Here is a 16,542-nt window from a genome sequence, read left to right on the forward strand (position 1 = left end):
TTCGCAGGCATACATTCTTTGTACTCTGTGAAAAAAAAATAATATGACAGCAGCTTACTGTGTCATTTAACAGTAGCTGTGAAACTCGTCTTAGTTTGTGTCTGTATAACTGTTATATACTGACCCCCGGTGGTCAAGTCGGACGGACCAGAAGGAGCCACATTAATTTATTCACTTATTCACAGCATATTGTTTTGCTTGATACATTTGTCTTTATATACATGTGCAAGAGAATCAGGGCTAACAACTGGAGGCAACCTGGGCATCATCTAACCGTCACCGCGTTCCCTTCTGCGTATTTAATCGAGCCGCGTGGTCCCAGTCGGTCCGAGTCAGCCAAACGGCGTCGAGAACGGACTTTACCGGTACCACGTCACACACAGGCGCCGCACTCCTGACACGCGGCCGGGAAAGGAAAAAAAAAATAAAAATCACAAATAAAACAGTATTATGTACCTTACAGATGCAATGACATGTGCCGCTTATTGTTTTGATTTTCACCAATCACCACGCTGTGCGTGTGTGTTTTTCTTTTGATATTTTTTCTTTGCTTAGCGGCGTGTCTGCTACGTGTGTGATGTGAAAATTACGTTCTCGACGCCGATTGGCTGTCGCCGACAAGGGAGAGACCGGGACCACGTGCGTCGATTAAATGAGCAGAATGGAACGCCCCTGTCCGTCCCTCAAGGTACGCCATACACCAGCGATTCTAAACTGATAGGTTGTGACCCACTTTTAGGATGTGAATCTGCTCCTGGTGTTTTACAGACAGTGAGTCAAAAACAAACGCGTTCTGATGTTCTAATGTGGATAAATTGGGCTATTTTTGAATAATACATTAGCTTGGTTTGACTTTTATAAAAAAAAATGGGTTGTGATTTAATGAGCATGGGAAAATTTGGTACCATTCAGAGGTTGCGCTCCTTGGTACCGATGACATTTCACTTATTGTAGGTGGAACGACTTCGCTGACTAATTTTTTTGTACAGAAAAAAACGAATCCACGAGTCAAGTATGCTGAGTTACAGGACTCTCTCGAGACAAGGTGTTCAGTGTTGATTTAGAAATTTGGAGTGGGTGTTCAACAATCTATTTTTACTATTTTAGCCTTTTGGTATTGTCCTAACTAAAAGAAAAGAACGAGTGGATATGTGGAAATAAGATGCATTCAACTCAGTGAATGCTCTCCTGCTTAAAATATTAAGTCCAGCCGGTGTTTGCAACAATTCTTGTTCCCGCCTAAGCAATACGAAGCCAAGGAAGGCTGCTTCGCTCGTGGACAAACCATAACAACGTTTGGTTTTCCTGACAACATTTCTTTGAGAATATTTCACTGAAATTGAATTTGGTTTCAATAATAAGGTCTAATCACAACTTGCTGCGATGAGCTCCATCTCACGCTCGTGCCTGAATCCACGCCATGTGAGATGAGCGCCTTTGCATTTAGTTTTATTTGTAAATCCAATCCAATACGTTTTTTTAACGTACAAAATTGCTTAGGAAATCCACAACTGTACTTGTCTGAAGAGTAGATTTAAATAAACCACATCTATTATTGTTTTATTGTATTGTTATTGTATTGAGCGATGAACTTGTGAATGTTATATATATATATATATATATATATATATATATATATATATATATATATATATATATATATATATATATATATATATATATATATATATATATATATATATATATATATATAGCTATGACAAAAGTGTCACTCAGCATGCACCACAATGTGCACTGGGCAACGACAAAAAAAAACCCAAAAAAAAAATCCTTCCAAATCTGGGAAACACAAGCGCAAATGACTGGACAGATGCACTGTGTATGGGTCAAGTGATTTGTTGTTCTTTTTCAAATTACATGCTGAATCCAGGAAGATGGAAGACAGATGATTAAAAAAAAAAAAAGCCCTATAATCTTGAAAGTCTGTCACATGCAATCACAATCACGAAGCTACGAAAGCAAAAGAGACATTTTACGACTACATCATTTCCCCCCCCCCCTTTACAATCAGTACAGTTCTGTGTTAGAAGTTCCCATCTTAAAATAACGCTGCAGGCCGTAACGCGCACAAACCACGCATGATGGCGCCAGTGTGCATACATAACAGGGCCACGTGGTCGGGGAAGGTGAGTGATTTATATCATCTTAACAGTGACATTTTATGAACAAAAAAAAAAAATGCAACTTCTGTGTTTTGGTCTCTTTTTGAAGACAACACTTTGAATTTTTCTCCTCAACTGTCAGAATCGTTTTAAGTGCTACTGGCACTGAATTACGGAAGTTTGAACACATAGAAGGCCGTGGGTCGTCCGTGGGTTGGCCTTCTTTTATGTATTCAAAAAACTTCCATAAGAGAAGAGAATAATTCAAAGCGTTATCTTCAAAAAGAGACCAAAAACTATGCCGATACTCCAAATGGTGCAAGCACAGCATCAAATTTACTTTGGTGCACCTTTCGTTCAGGTAAAACTTAATAAGGCAGCGTGCAAGCAACTTTTGGGGTCGCGTTCAACGTTTTGAGGGGCAAGGTGCGAGGAATGTTGACCTTAACAGACATGAGATAAGCCCAAAGTAGTCAAAGGTACGTGGAAAGTGCGAGAGGTGCGCACAGGACAAAAGAGGGGGAAGAGAGAAAAGAGAGCGAGACACTGGAGCATGTATTAGAATCATGTGTTAAATATAGTCAGGTAATGCAACAGCTAATTAATGAGCTACGAGGTCAGAAAGTAGCTTTGAATATCAGAGGACATTTTCGCGCGCAAGCTCTTGCGAGTTAAGTTTTAAATTTCAATTTTCATTTTTGGAATGGGTAGGGTTAAATAGGAGCTTGTGAAATCGAGTCTGCACACTCCGTTTCAGAAGGTGGCAGCAATGCGCTAAAAGTTGTTTGCCAACCGCCAAACGACAGAAGAAGAAGAAGACGTCGACGGAAAAAGCAACCGTAGTCATGGCAACTTGGTTTTGGTTTCCATAAAAAATTACGAGGCGCATTAAGCTACCGGGATTGCACCTCTGGCTCCAACGTGAGGCGGCCATCCACCAGCATGCTTCCACTGTACTTTGACAGTTCAATAGATTAGCAAATAAGTGCGTGTGAAATGTATGTGAGTGTGTGTGTGTGTGTAAAGCTCTTTGGGCAGCCACCGTATGATATCGATACGCCGATATATAGTTCGCTTGCCATTTTAACCAAATTGGACTTTTCATCTCTTGGACTATGACATTTTTTGTTGTTGTTGTCGTTTGTTTTTTAATGGGCCGGCAGACTGGGGAAATTTACTGACAGAAGCTATGATGGAAGCACGTTTAAAATAACACGACGGACTGACGATGACGGATGAGTGCCCAGGCCCCCTAACGAATGACATTTTGTAAATTGCCCACCTCTGGTGGCGGTATTGTACGTCGTTAAAATATGTAGCTAACTACCGGTAAATATAGCACCGAGCGTAGAATGGTTTTCTCCTAAAGGTCTGACAATCATTCATGTTAGTGGCCACCGAAAAATGAAACGCGATCACGTGCACTTTTATTTGGCTGCTTATCTGTCGGCTGTTCCTCCCCCTCCACAAAGCTTCATGTAAACATGGCAGGATGGCTTGTGTGTAATTCTCCAAATCAACAAACAGGTAAACCATCAAATGGTGATAAAGCAAACAATACCTCTTGCCCTCATGCGTTTACACACTGGAGGTTCGAACTCAGAAATCCATTTTTCTCAAAGCGCGCAAGCATCTGAGCACATCACCTATTCTCAAATACAGTGGAACCCCCCCCCCAGGGAGAAAAGTGATGCCGATTCTAAGGCACCATGAATGACAGGGCCCAAGGAAATGGTACTTTCATTGTGTGGCATTGATACGCCGGCGACAGAAGTGATCTTTTCACAGAGCCTCAAATCCCTGTTAAGTGAAGACAAATACATCTTCTAGATTTGACGCGCCACAGAGAAGAGAGTTGTTAACAGCCCTGTCAAATTTCAATGCTAATAAATCTAATGTGTAAAAATTAGGACGATAAAATCATACAAAATCAAGCCGGTCTCTCCGCTCTCAAATTGTTGGCATGTCTGCCGAATGCGCTGAAACCACACCCCACTTAGCTGTCGATCAAAATACCGCACATCTTTCTCATCCCTTCACATCACTCCATGTTTGAGCCGCAAAAACATATGGCCGAAATATATCCAACCAAGTCGTCACGTGGCAAAAACGAGACACTCGCTCGAAAGAATGCTCCTCCGCTTTCTCACGGTGATGTGCGTGCGCTCATGGCCAGAAACGAGGCACTCAAAAGCTGCCAAACTAGCCCGAAGACCCCGGTCAACACGCTAGCTGTCAAATCGGACTTTTTAGAAAAACAAAACAATCCCCCTTCCTCGCCCTCCCTCTTTTCTCACAGTGATGTGTTTGCACTCACGGCTGACAACGAGGCGGTCTAAAGCTGACACGCAAAATACTAACTGAATGGAGGATGCATTTTGGGGTGTAGCCATAGCTAGCCAGCTAATTGCACATCACAATTGCGCCGGATAACCAGACAAATTGATATATAGCGGGAAGGGTTAGAGGGGTGACTCATGAAAGGGCCGAAGTGCGTCACTGGGCCCCGTGTTAGCGACTGCCAAAAATCTGCAATACTCAAATGGTGAAAAAGAGTTAATATGCTATCTCCGCAACATTGTTTGCAGTCTGCACGTTTTAGCAATTATCCTCAAATAAACCAAATTCAACATTTCTGAATTTAGAAAGAAACATTCAGGCCCAGGTATTTAAAGGTCATCGGAATGGATTCAATGAAATTGGATCAATTCTTGGAAATGGGTTGTTCAAAACCAAAAATGTTTTTTGAAATAAGGTTAGATCACATAATCCAATCTAGGTTTAAATCTGGAACATCACCTAAATCTGCGATATTCACATTCCTTTTTTGTCAGAATCGAGATGACACTGACAAAAAAAAAAAAAAAAAAATCAGGATTATTCTGATCACAGCAGTTAGGTGGATTCAGGATGGATTCCAGGAACAAAATGTGATTTCAATGAAATTCTAACTGGTCAAATAAATAACATTAATGATGCAGAGGTCAAATTATTGACTACAGTTGACCCCTGCAATTCACGGGGGAGAAGGACAGAGCCCAAGCCTAATTCAAAATCTGCATTCTGGATAACTGGCAGCTATTATAAAAAATTAGACAACAAAATTTACGAATAGGTGAATCCGCTTGTGCCCACGTACTTCACATTACGTACACCATTAAAGTAGAAATAAAACTACATCATGGAAAGGGACAGTATTACAGTATTACATTTGGGATGAGCTATTGTGAAAATCCTGACATTGTAAAGGATCATTATAACCATCGGGATTTTATATATAGAGAGTCTTGTAAACCAAGTTGCCGACTAAAGTCCGACCTGGGACATCGAAGTGCAGTTTTTAGCAACAATGTGCTCAATTTGCTCATGGGCTAATGGAAGTTGGTCAAAGTTGGTAGACGAGTCACTAACGGAAGCCCGTTGAAAATGATAGGCGGACCGGCCTTTAAGAGATTACTATTTGGTCCGGCCGGACAAAAAAAGCAGGTAGAGTAGACGGACGGCAGAAGAGTGCCCCGGCTGCAGATTTTTTTGTAAAATGCCCAGCTCTGGTTATACTTTATGTGTACAAATGTATACCTAAAAAAAAAAAAAAAAAATGTTATCAAGAGAGACGCTATAGGCTGCTTCCTGGCAACTGTCGAGGTGCCCTTGAGCAGGCTCCGCACCCTGCTCAAGAAGTGCATCACTCTTTGCCGCCCCTTTCAATCTCCTTGCACGCCTGCATGTGTGTGCTTTGATTCCGTGTGTGGTGTGCAACACAAAATACGCAGCGGAGTGAGATCAATCAAATCTCTCCTTGATAAATTAAAATCAGCAAATAAATGTTTAAAAAGTGCTGGTGCAACGCAGCGCTCCAATATTTCAACAACTCCAAACTTCAAACCCATTTAGTCCGGGTGCTGCATCAAAAAGACCAAAGAAACCCCCCCCCCCCCCGCCCCCACTCCACTCGCCCTAAAAAAAAGACAAAAAATATCACCCCTCCTCTCACACACCACCATCTTGTGGTTGCTTGGCAAAAAGCGTGCGTGCAGAGGGGTGTCAGCCTGCATTTTGATCGCACACTTAAGGGGGGGACGGAGGGTTGTCTCACAAATGTGTTTCTGTCTCCCGCCTCCAATGCAACCCCCCCCCACCACCACCAAAAAAAAGTGAAGGCGCTGTTGCGCTGGCCCGTTTAAACCGAAAATGACGCACATCGCGCCACGTCCTGCGAGACGCGCAAGCAATAAATGTACGCGCCCACGTGATGAGTCTCCTCCGCTGCCCTGTCATTCGCCGATGCGCCGTTTTTTTGGACAATTGGAGCGCAACCGCAACTGCATTTCCGATCAAAGTGCACCCGCGCGGCTTGAAGCCTTCGAGAAAACTGTTCCGTTTGCCGCTTCCAAAGGCTACCAAACGAGCATATGCGTGCTGTAAATGGATCAGTTTGGCACGAGTAAAGAAGAAGAAGAGCGCAGAAAATGACCGTACCGCGCGTTAAAATGAGGCTCCGCATCCTCATCCAGAAAAATTCTTACCTCAGCCCTTTTAACTCCCTTCTGCGGGTCCAGACAGACGTGCATTTAAATCCAGGTCCACTAAATCGGTGCTGTCGCATCCAAAGTGAGAACGCGCGCGCACGACGCAGCACAAACTCTTATAAATCCTGCGGTGTGCTGCTTGTGCGTATGGAAGATGCACGCGCTTTTATTATCGCAGATATTTCGTTTCGGTCGGTCACTGCAGCGGCACTGGAAACTGATGAAGCCAGCTGTGATGCCAGGCAAGCATCGGTGGGACAAGATTAGCGATAGAGAACGCAGGAGTCTCTCTCTCTTCCTCTCTCTCTCTCTCTCGCTCTCTCTCTCCCCTCTCGCTCTCTCTCTTACCTCTCTCCCTCTCTCCCAATTGGACAACACAGAGTGAAGTTTATTAACCCTTACATATTGTCATAGTGTTCATTTTCCATGCAGACAAAGTATGTCCAGTAGTATGTCCATGTTTTTGTTAGAACCTGTGAAAATGGTGGGAACAAAAAATAGTTCTTCAAGCATCCTGTTAAAGGGACACTTGTATGAGATTAACATTGGCACGTCAATAAAAGGTTTTCATGTAAAAATGACATCAGTACTAAAATGATCCGCCCAAAAGACCCTGTGGTGATGTAAGGGCTTTTTTGGTGATTATATTCACGACAAATTGCCCCGCCCCCTTTGGGAGCTCGGCTTGTTATTTTTTTCGGTCTCGGCGGTCTACGTCACGGGAGGGAGCCGAGCGTGGTAATATTGCTCGCTTTGTCAGGTCTGTTGTCTAAAACGGCGACCGATCGCCGCCAAAATGCAAATGCACATTACTGCTCTTGTCCACTTCAAGCTGTGAAAGTATAAAAGTGTTCTGCACAATAGTTTGGATTTATTGACATCAAACGTGATCTCATCATGATCACCTCCACAAAATCCAAAATACCGTGGCGAGCGCTCCTCCACTCACACAGGCTGAAGCGGACACGAGCATGAATGCGCACACGAAACCCGACTGGTTATATTTCGGACATTTAGCGACGCTAAACTCGTGTCAACTCTCAGGAGGCAGACGGCCACTGGCAGCAGGCAAACAATCAGGCAAGCATGGATCTTTATTTCCCCACTTCCCTCCCCGGCTAACAGTGAGTGAGGTCATCGAGCACCGGGGCTGCCTTGAACGTGCGCATCCGACTCTACAGCCGAGTGTGGCCGCATTGGAACGCACCATTTCGGCTGGTACGTTCCATTGGACGGCGTGTGAAAAACTGGGGGCACTTCTCATCCAAATAAATATGCACGTCCACTCATTCCCACTTCAGTCTCTGTAAATATCCTGACTGGAGTTAAATGCCTCACTCGTTCTAACTGTGATCAGCAAAGAAGCAGTGTTTTTTTTTTTTTTTATAGCAAAGAAGCGGTGTGCGCTTGTCCCAGCATAAATCCATGTAGCTCTGCTCACTTCCACATTTCCTCAATCTCATATAAATCGGCCACAGAGAAGTGAATCCTTTTCCAATCCGTGTTGAAGTGGTCATTAGTGGGGATGTCCACATACATTTTGGTGCCAATTGATCGCCGTTTTTGGACGTTATAAGCAGTGAAAGTACAATGATTTCCAATGGAGAGTTTGGAATCGGTTCCTCCAATGACTCCGACCGAGCATGGATAGAACGTCAGGGGGCGCGGCCATTCTCCTCATCAACAAGGGGCATTATTCATGGAGTCCCTTATTTCTTAAGTTCTCCAAAATGGATAGAATAGAAAATGACAACTCTTTTCATTGTCCTGATCAAAAAATATATAAAATGAACGAATTTGTTAGTGAAAACATGGCCATCCCGGCCCAACCAGCCCTTTAATTGCTGTTACCACTGTCTTATTAAACACCAACTTTGTAGCACCTGTACAAAGGGATGACAACGGGTTAATATAAATAATATATTGTGGATTTGGGGTCACTTAGGTTAAGGTTAAATTTCAGGATGAAAGAATCATATCTTTTTCTGTCTTTTTAATCATGTTTTTCCCATTACTGTATAACAATTCGTTCCAATTCCGGTTGTTCCATTCGATTCCAGGTCCTAACGATTCTCGATTCCACTTCTTTAAAAAAAAAAAAAATAGTACAGAAGGTAGATAAGTGTCATACAAGTCACAACCCACTTACCATGTTACTCGTGAGGCAAAACTATCAACTAGTTGACATCTGGGCGCTACGTGTACTATTAGTTAACAAGTATAATCTCTTGCTGTCACCAGATCTGGGCATTTCACAAAATAAGCCGGGGTACCCTTCCGTCTTCCGTCTATCTGCCATTTTGTCCGTTCGGACCAAATAGTAATCGCCTACAGGCCGGTCCGCCTGCAGTGCCCCAGCTTGGTCCCATCTTGCACTGACAACAAGCTACTGCGCTTGCTCTACTTTCAATCGCCTATTGGCCGGTCTGCCTATCATTTTAAACGGGCTTCCGTTAGCGTTTCCGACGACTAACTTGGACAAACTACCACTGCACTCGAGTTGTTAGCTAGCGGACGATTCAGCGCACAATATTGAATAAATTCTGAAACGCCTTGCCAAAAGGGCAGCTGCTTTTGAATTTACAACATCATATTGTGTGGAGATTAGAGAATTGAGAATAGATGCAGTATCAATTCATAGTGTGCCTTTAATTAAACCGTATAATCCCAGAGAAAGAGCTCAGTGACATCCATGGACAGCACGTGAATGTGAAAAGGTAGCAATAGAGAGGAAGTGAGAAGGGATCGGTACATCGCAGAAGATCCCCCGGCAGACTTGGCCTGTGGCAGCATAACTAAGGGATGACTCAGGACAAGCTTAAGTCATCCCTGACTATAAAAGCTTTATCAAAGAGCAAGGTTTTAAGTCTGCTCTTAAATAGTCGCAGTGTCTGCCCCCTGGGCCAAATCTGGAATATGGTTCCACAGGAGAGGAGCCTGCCTTCCGTTCTACTTTTTGAGATTCTGGGAAACACTAGTAAATATGAACATTGGGAGTTAGGCCTCTGGTTGATTAGGGACCATAAGTCGTTTGAGGTTCACTGCACACGCAGCGACGCAATCGGACGCCACTGAACTGTCGCTCAATTATCTGCGGGCTTGCGCTACTCATTTTGACGAGTAGCAAAACCCTCGGAAACTAATTTTGCTAAATTTTGTAACTTCAGAGAAGACAGCCAATCAAAAATGCCATGTTGCATAACACGATCTTTCAACAACAAAAATGTTTCCAGATACGATGCAAGATTCCGCTGCCAAGCCATAGCAATATAGTAAATTCTATATTTACTATTATATATATATATATATATATATATATATATATATATATATATATATATATATATATATATATATATAAAAACAAAAAGGAACGGTATTCCACTATCTGTGTATGATAATAAAATGTAAATGTATATAAAGTAATAATCAGAGCTGGGCAGTCTGTCCCGGGGGCGGAACGGTACGGCCCTCCGGACGCCCATTTTTGGGGCGGACGGCGGGGGGGGTTACACGTTTGAAAAAAGGGGCGGACTAAACACGGCCGGAAGTGGATTCTAGTCCGGCCCGCTAATCGGCGTGGTCACGGGGCGGCCAAATTTAATCTCAGCCTACTCGGTGAAAGGCTTCATTTTCAGCCTTCAAATTCAATGCACGGAGACGACGGGCGTCCGGTCACGGTGAAAGCAGGCAGCTACGCTACCTGGATGGGAGGAGTTGCCAGCAAGTCAGCAAGCTAACTTTGCTCCCTTCGTGCTCCTTCTCTAATTTGACCGGTCTGCACTCTGCAGTAATCACAATCAAAGTTTTATTTAATGCTCTTTTTATCTCTGAACAATGTCTCAGAATAGTGCTTAACACATTGAAATGCATTTAGGCAATTAAAAATAATTCCTAAATAAAGAAAGATATCAGAAGTGACCAAATTCCTCAAGAAAGCGTGTATGTGTATTATATGAATCAACATGTTTTGTCAGAAAACATACCGGTAATATTTTTGCTAGTAATATCCCTTTTAATATTCCTAAAAAAGAAAACAAAGTGGTATGTGAGTTTTGTTTTATTTTCAAACCACCACCGTTAGTCGAAGCAGTATGACTGCTTTTAGGCCTACTCTTGTGTTTGTCATGTATCCAGAAGTATAGAGAGACTTAGTTCCCCCCAAGGTCTGTACTCAATATTGCTTTCTTCTAGATTTCCAAGTACTAATTGCATGGTTGCTTTTTTTGTGCATTTTCAGGATAATGAGGCTGACAAAGTGGAGCAAGTAACCATGGCGATGGTTGTCACTGGGAGAGAGGATTCTTTGCACCCACCCAAAGACATTAAGATAGTCATTGATGGAACAATTGAGTCCAAAACAAGTTTCCCTTTTTGTTCAAAGTCCAATGTTAGCCATTTGGGACAAAAAAGTTCATTGAATGATTCAAAATTATGCTTATTTCCCCATGACTATGATTGAGCGCTTCTAAAGCATTTTCCTAAATGCAATTTTAAAAATATTTTTTCTTGCACTGTAAGTTCTCTTCAGTGATTTCAGTACTTATTATTGTTATCTTTGTTCCGTTTATTTTCAAATGCTTTTAAACGTTGCACTTGTAATTATGTGCGATATAAATACAGTTGCCTTGCCTATCATCAAATCTTTGAGACAGAAAAATAAAAAATATATGTTTTTCCAATGTGCAAATATGGACTGAATGAAAAACTTTCAGTATAAACTGAATGAATTCTTTATATTATGAAATGAAATGTTTCATTTCATAATGTAAAGAATTCATTTTCTTAGGACAACCACAAATAATGGGTTTGCTTTGCCTTAATTAATAAGTAAAAGTACTTGAAGATAATACTTTCAGGTTACACCAGTAGAATGTTGTTAAAGTGATCAAAGCCTAAAACTAAAAAGCGTCCATGCACGGGAGGGATGCTAACGGCAGAGGTTTATTTAAAGTTCATTAGCTGGCTAATTTACTATTAAAACCTGCCGTGGACACGCTTCAAACGCGCCACAAGTAGTTACCTAACGGCGCGTACTTACTTGCATTGGGAGCACCGACGGGAACGAACGCTGTGCACTGCACACGTTCGGTCTGCACGGAGGGGAGTGTCGGCCACTTGATTGCGATGTCTAAATCTCTTTTTTTTTTTTTGTTTGTTTGTTTGTTTTTTGTTTTGCCAGTTGTCGTCTTCTACCAAGCAAAGCTCTCCCTCTCCGACGTGAGCGAATGAAACGGCTGCGGCGTTCAGGTTTCAAATTTCCCGCGGTCAAACGCCAACGCTTCTTCTTCTTCGTCTGATTCTTCTTCTCCTTCCTTTTCTTCTCCCCTCGGGGCTCCCAATGCAAGTGTAACATATGATTTAGTTGCCAGTTTAAATTGTCATTTTTGTATATTCATTTTAGAATTGCGTGTAGTATTTTGTATTTAATATTTATCTAGCATGATGCAATATTGTGTTGTGAGTATAGATTTATTTTTATCCTGCTTAAATATTTATTCCTTTTGGAGTTGGTTTGCTACGGCGCATTTCCGGGGCGAAGAAGAAAGAGAGAGAGAGAGAGGTGAATTAGAGCGAGGTTGTTCAACTTCAATGAAGATGCCACGAAACACTGTCCTGCTGTGTAGTCGGTTGTTTAAGTAGGGAAGACGCCAGAAGAAGTGCATGAGCTCGACCTTGATGAACTCGACGTGCTCACGTCATCCGCGAACACGTCACTGTGGCAGTACTGCATGCGCTCAGTTTCACTTCATACAATCCACACACGTTGTTTTGAAAATGTGTTAAAAGTTTCATTCCAAGTCGGGGGGCGTCGCTGCGGCTACTGACGGGGGCGGAATTCCCTCTGCCTTTTATGGCCAATTCCGGTCGACGTTTTTATTGGCGAGCAACGCTCAAAAAGACAGCGACAGCAATGGATCTGGTGCCTGCTACAACAAAGGGACCTGGATGACTAGACGATGCATTTAATTGTATTGCAAAAACGATCCGTACTTCCGTGGTGCGTGCGTGTGAAGACTTCTTTACACACACACATACGTGCCATAACACCCACGCCGCTGCCAAACTAGTTTGCTTCGCAGCAGCGACGAGCTGTGTGGTGGATCCCCTCCTCCGTGGCAACAAATAAATTGCCGGGCCAAGTCGCAGGAAACCGTATGTCATCGCAACATGTGACATAACGGGCCGATCACCAGAGCAGCAACAATTCCTGATGTGGGCGTGGCATGTGTTGCAGACCCATCGCGACATCTAGATACATTTTTTTAAGTAGACTATACATCTATCTGGATCCAGATGATTTTATTTTGTGCAACCACTTCATGAAATAATATATATATATATATATATACACATACATATATGTATACATCCACACACTTGTTTCCTCTCTTTACATCACTACATGGGAGCTGAATGCTAAAGAATGATCAAAGGATTCAAGACTCCTCACAGTGATGCTGAGGGTGACCTTTAAGTACTTTCTGTAAGGGCCTGGGAGCCAAGGACTATTATTTCAGGATTGAATGCAGTAGCAAGAAACTGACGGTCATCCAATTCATAATTTCTTTAGGGCACTGCTGAAGTTTGGATAACTGATTGGTTTCATCAGGTTTGGTTTGAGGGAAAAGACATCTCATAACCACAAGGTTAAAATTAATTGTTCCTGAGATTTGAATGGGATGAAATTACCATAATTGTATTAGTAATGCCTTACATTACCGCGTAACAGCAAAACGTGATAGCGATACTGTGATTATGTGCACAAAAATTCTTTTACTTTTTATCTGATAGTAGTGTGCACCCCCTTTTCACCCAGAGGGGATGACAAAAATAATCTGATTGAATTTTTCTCAGAAGCCCAAAATAGTGTAATGGCTTGAAAATGCTCTAGATGGATATATATTTACAAGTAAGTAAATATATGTGCTTATGAAATACAGAATAAGACAACACAATAGGAGTGCACTCATTTTTCTCATCTACGATTTTGTGTAAATAACGCAAGACAAACATTGACACTAATTTGAGTAATTTTGACTCCTTCCTTTTCTCTAAATACCGCACTTTGGCCTTGGATAAAATTTTAATTTGTAAAATTTTTTCACCAATGTCGATTTAATTTTTGAGTATTCACATTATTAAAAAAACAACAACAACAAAACACATACCTGTCAAGTTCTACCTTTTCAGCGTAATTGGTACAGGTGAAAACCTTTTCAAACATGTACACTGTACATTGCAAATCTGTACGGCCAACGTCAGTTCTATCATGTTTACTCTTTTTTTGAATGCCACCATATACAGTATTTGTACTTTGTTGCTACCGCCATTTGCAAACGGGCTCACTCTCGTGCGTTCTCATTCTCATGACTCACGATATTCCCCCGTGACCTTGATTCCGTCTGGTAAAGATGATTTCCGATCACGTGACAGCAGCCATTCGAAAATCACGAAACGATGTCAAACGATTAAAAATTTCAATTGAGTTAATCACAGCTTGAAAAAATAATCAATCGTAATTAATTGCAATTCGAACTATCGCCAAGATATGCTACATTTTTCTGTAAATTGTTGTTGGAATGGAAAGTTAAAAGACACACGACGGATATATACATTTAACATACTGTTCATATGTAATGTATCTTTTTATTATAACAACAAATACTCACGAGATGAAAATTAACATTTTTAAATTAAAATTATTAACATTCTTTCTGTAGTAGACAGTATTTTTATTCACTACAAAAAAGGCCAAAAACAAAGTCAGCGTGCGTGTGTGTGTAATGTACACATTTATATGTGGCCCTTGTAATATTCTTAGAGTTTATGTTTTCCCAGTGGTCCCTGAAGTGCACACGGATGTGATTGGCTCATATGACTGGCGAGTGTTACGTTCTGTTCAGCACGTCGTGTGTTAGATTAACTGACTTTATCAACACAAGACAAGACAGCCTTCTTCTCTACTCATCCTCAGTCGCTGAGGCAAACCAACTTATTCACATTTCTGAGATTGAAAGCTGCCCTCTTGTTTCCAAATGCTTCTTTATACTCCCGCGGGCGAAACGCGTCCGCTCTGCTGCTCACTCACTGCACTTCTGTGTGGCATTATGCACGGGCGGTCAATCTGCGCATGCGTTAAATCCGTCAAATAGTTTGACGCGATCAATAACAACATTTAATTACCACCCGATAATGCGATGAATTTGACAGCACTAAAAATAACGCGAGCGGAGTTATAACGCAACAATGGCAGAACCGGCAGTTTTGTATGCCATGTTTTTTTTTTTGTGTGTTTTTTTTTTTTGTGCACGTGGTACAAATACTGTGTAAGATTATACACGGATATGTACGGGCAAATTACAACTTTTGTGAGATTCAGAACCGGGGGGTTGACAGGTATGAAAACATCCAATTGTCATGATGAGGACTTGCATGGTATCTTTGATGGTCATCTTGCATCTGCGTGGAGATAACGTGAAGGCCCCAGGTGAACCCAGCAGCTGTGAAAGAATGGATGGAGTAAGGATGGAGGATGCAGCCATGCGCTTCCTGGCTGAGTGAATAGCCTGTCAGGCCTGTAGACTTAGAGCAGTGCCGGGGGATGAGGGCAGCGTGGCCTTAAATACTTCACCAGCGACAAGCTTGCCTCTGACGATTAAGACTAACAGTGGCAGTAAGCGAAGAACGGAGGTCTTTTCTCTCCTGTGTTTGGGCACAGATGATTCCCGTCGCCTTGGGGCTGTAAAAAGACACAAAAAGGCAGTAAAGGACCGATGAGGCGTGATGACAGGATTATTCAGGAGTGTAATGTTGACAAGGCTTCCGACCGCTCAGCAACAAGTGCACGTTTGTCAACTATTTCTTTCGCTCAAGTGTTGACGAAACAAACAGATGCCTTGCTTTTATAGGAACAAAATATCAAAGAATATTTTGTATCCATAGATGGGCACTTTACCCTCCCCTATTTTGCCAGTCCGTCCTCTATCCACGACCTGGGCGCCCTTGCGTCATCGTCCCTATTCAGAAAAATAATGGTCCTCCAACCCTATCCGTCCTTGTCCTTCAGAAGCGCTTCCGTCCTTACATTCAGTCAGTCCGCCCACCCACCTCTCACCCCGCCGCCCAAAAAAAAAAAAAAGCGTCCGTTCACTTATAAACATTTAGCTGTTAGCTGGCTAATTTCCTTTGCACATCCACTTACCGCATCGTGAGTGGATTGAATTGTTTACAACTGTTTAACCAAGATAGCATTTAGCTGCCAACACAACCATCGTCGCTCACTAGACGCCAGGGGACAGAATATTTAAGATTACATTACAACGCGATACTATTGCTTTTTATTGCAACATTTTTGCGTTATAATGCAATAGGTTGGCGTTTTTTATTGCATTATTTCGCAATAACATCATTATTGCAAAATGATGTAACGTTATTTTAGGAGGGAAACGAAAGACTTCCACTTCCGGGTCGTAGCTTTAAGTCTCGTTGGGATTTTAAAATGTGGGGTGCTAAATTTCGACGCGCTAGCTTGCGCGCAAAAGAAGCACGAAGGATAGTAGGGCCTATAGGAATTGTATTTACTGCGAGTGCCCCAAACAGGTTGCCTGTGTGGACACTAACAACCACACATTCTCTCGTTGCCTCAAGCATCTGTCTGTCAAGCTACAGTACCAACATAAATAATGTAAACATCTATCTGAGTCTGCTTTTCTTTTCTTTTTTTTTTTCTTCCCTACATTTCATTGTGTAAAGCTCTCTTTGGGGAGATGCCGAATGCAGTGCGGGTGCATGCCCCGCTGATGTCCCGGCTTGTTTTCTACCTGTCGGGTAGACAAAGTACATAGACATGTACATGTACAGGAGTCTACTGTATTGTATCTTGATGA

At 42.2% G+C, this 16,542-nt stretch overlaps 1 protein-coding gene across 2 annotated transcripts in view; it reads right to left on the reverse strand.

The window, feature by feature from the left end:
* The window catches only part of nlgn4xa (neuroligin 4 X-linked a), an 83,485-nt gene extending 71,576 nt beyond the window's left edge, over positions 1 to 11,909 (reverse strand). The window contains exon 1 of one of the 2 annotated variants that reach the window (XM_086036853.1): positions 11,694 to 11,909. The gene's annotated coding sequence lies outside the window, so the exon portion shown is untranslated. Of the gene's footprint in view, positions 1 to 6,649; positions 6,938 to 11,693 lie in introns of those variants that run through there. The other variant, XM_086036844.1, reaches the window with a different exon arrangement.
* Positions 11,910 to 16,542: the final 4,633 nt, after the last annotated feature.

Source organism: Filicampus tigris, chromosome 1 (genome assembly GCF_054856515.1).
Source record: "Filicampus tigris isolate MCC_2025a chromosome 1, RoL_Ftig_1.0, whole genome shotgun sequence".
NCBI classification, from domain to species: Eukaryota; Metazoa; Chordata; class Actinopteri; order Syngnathiformes; family Syngnathidae; genus Filicampus; species Filicampus tigris.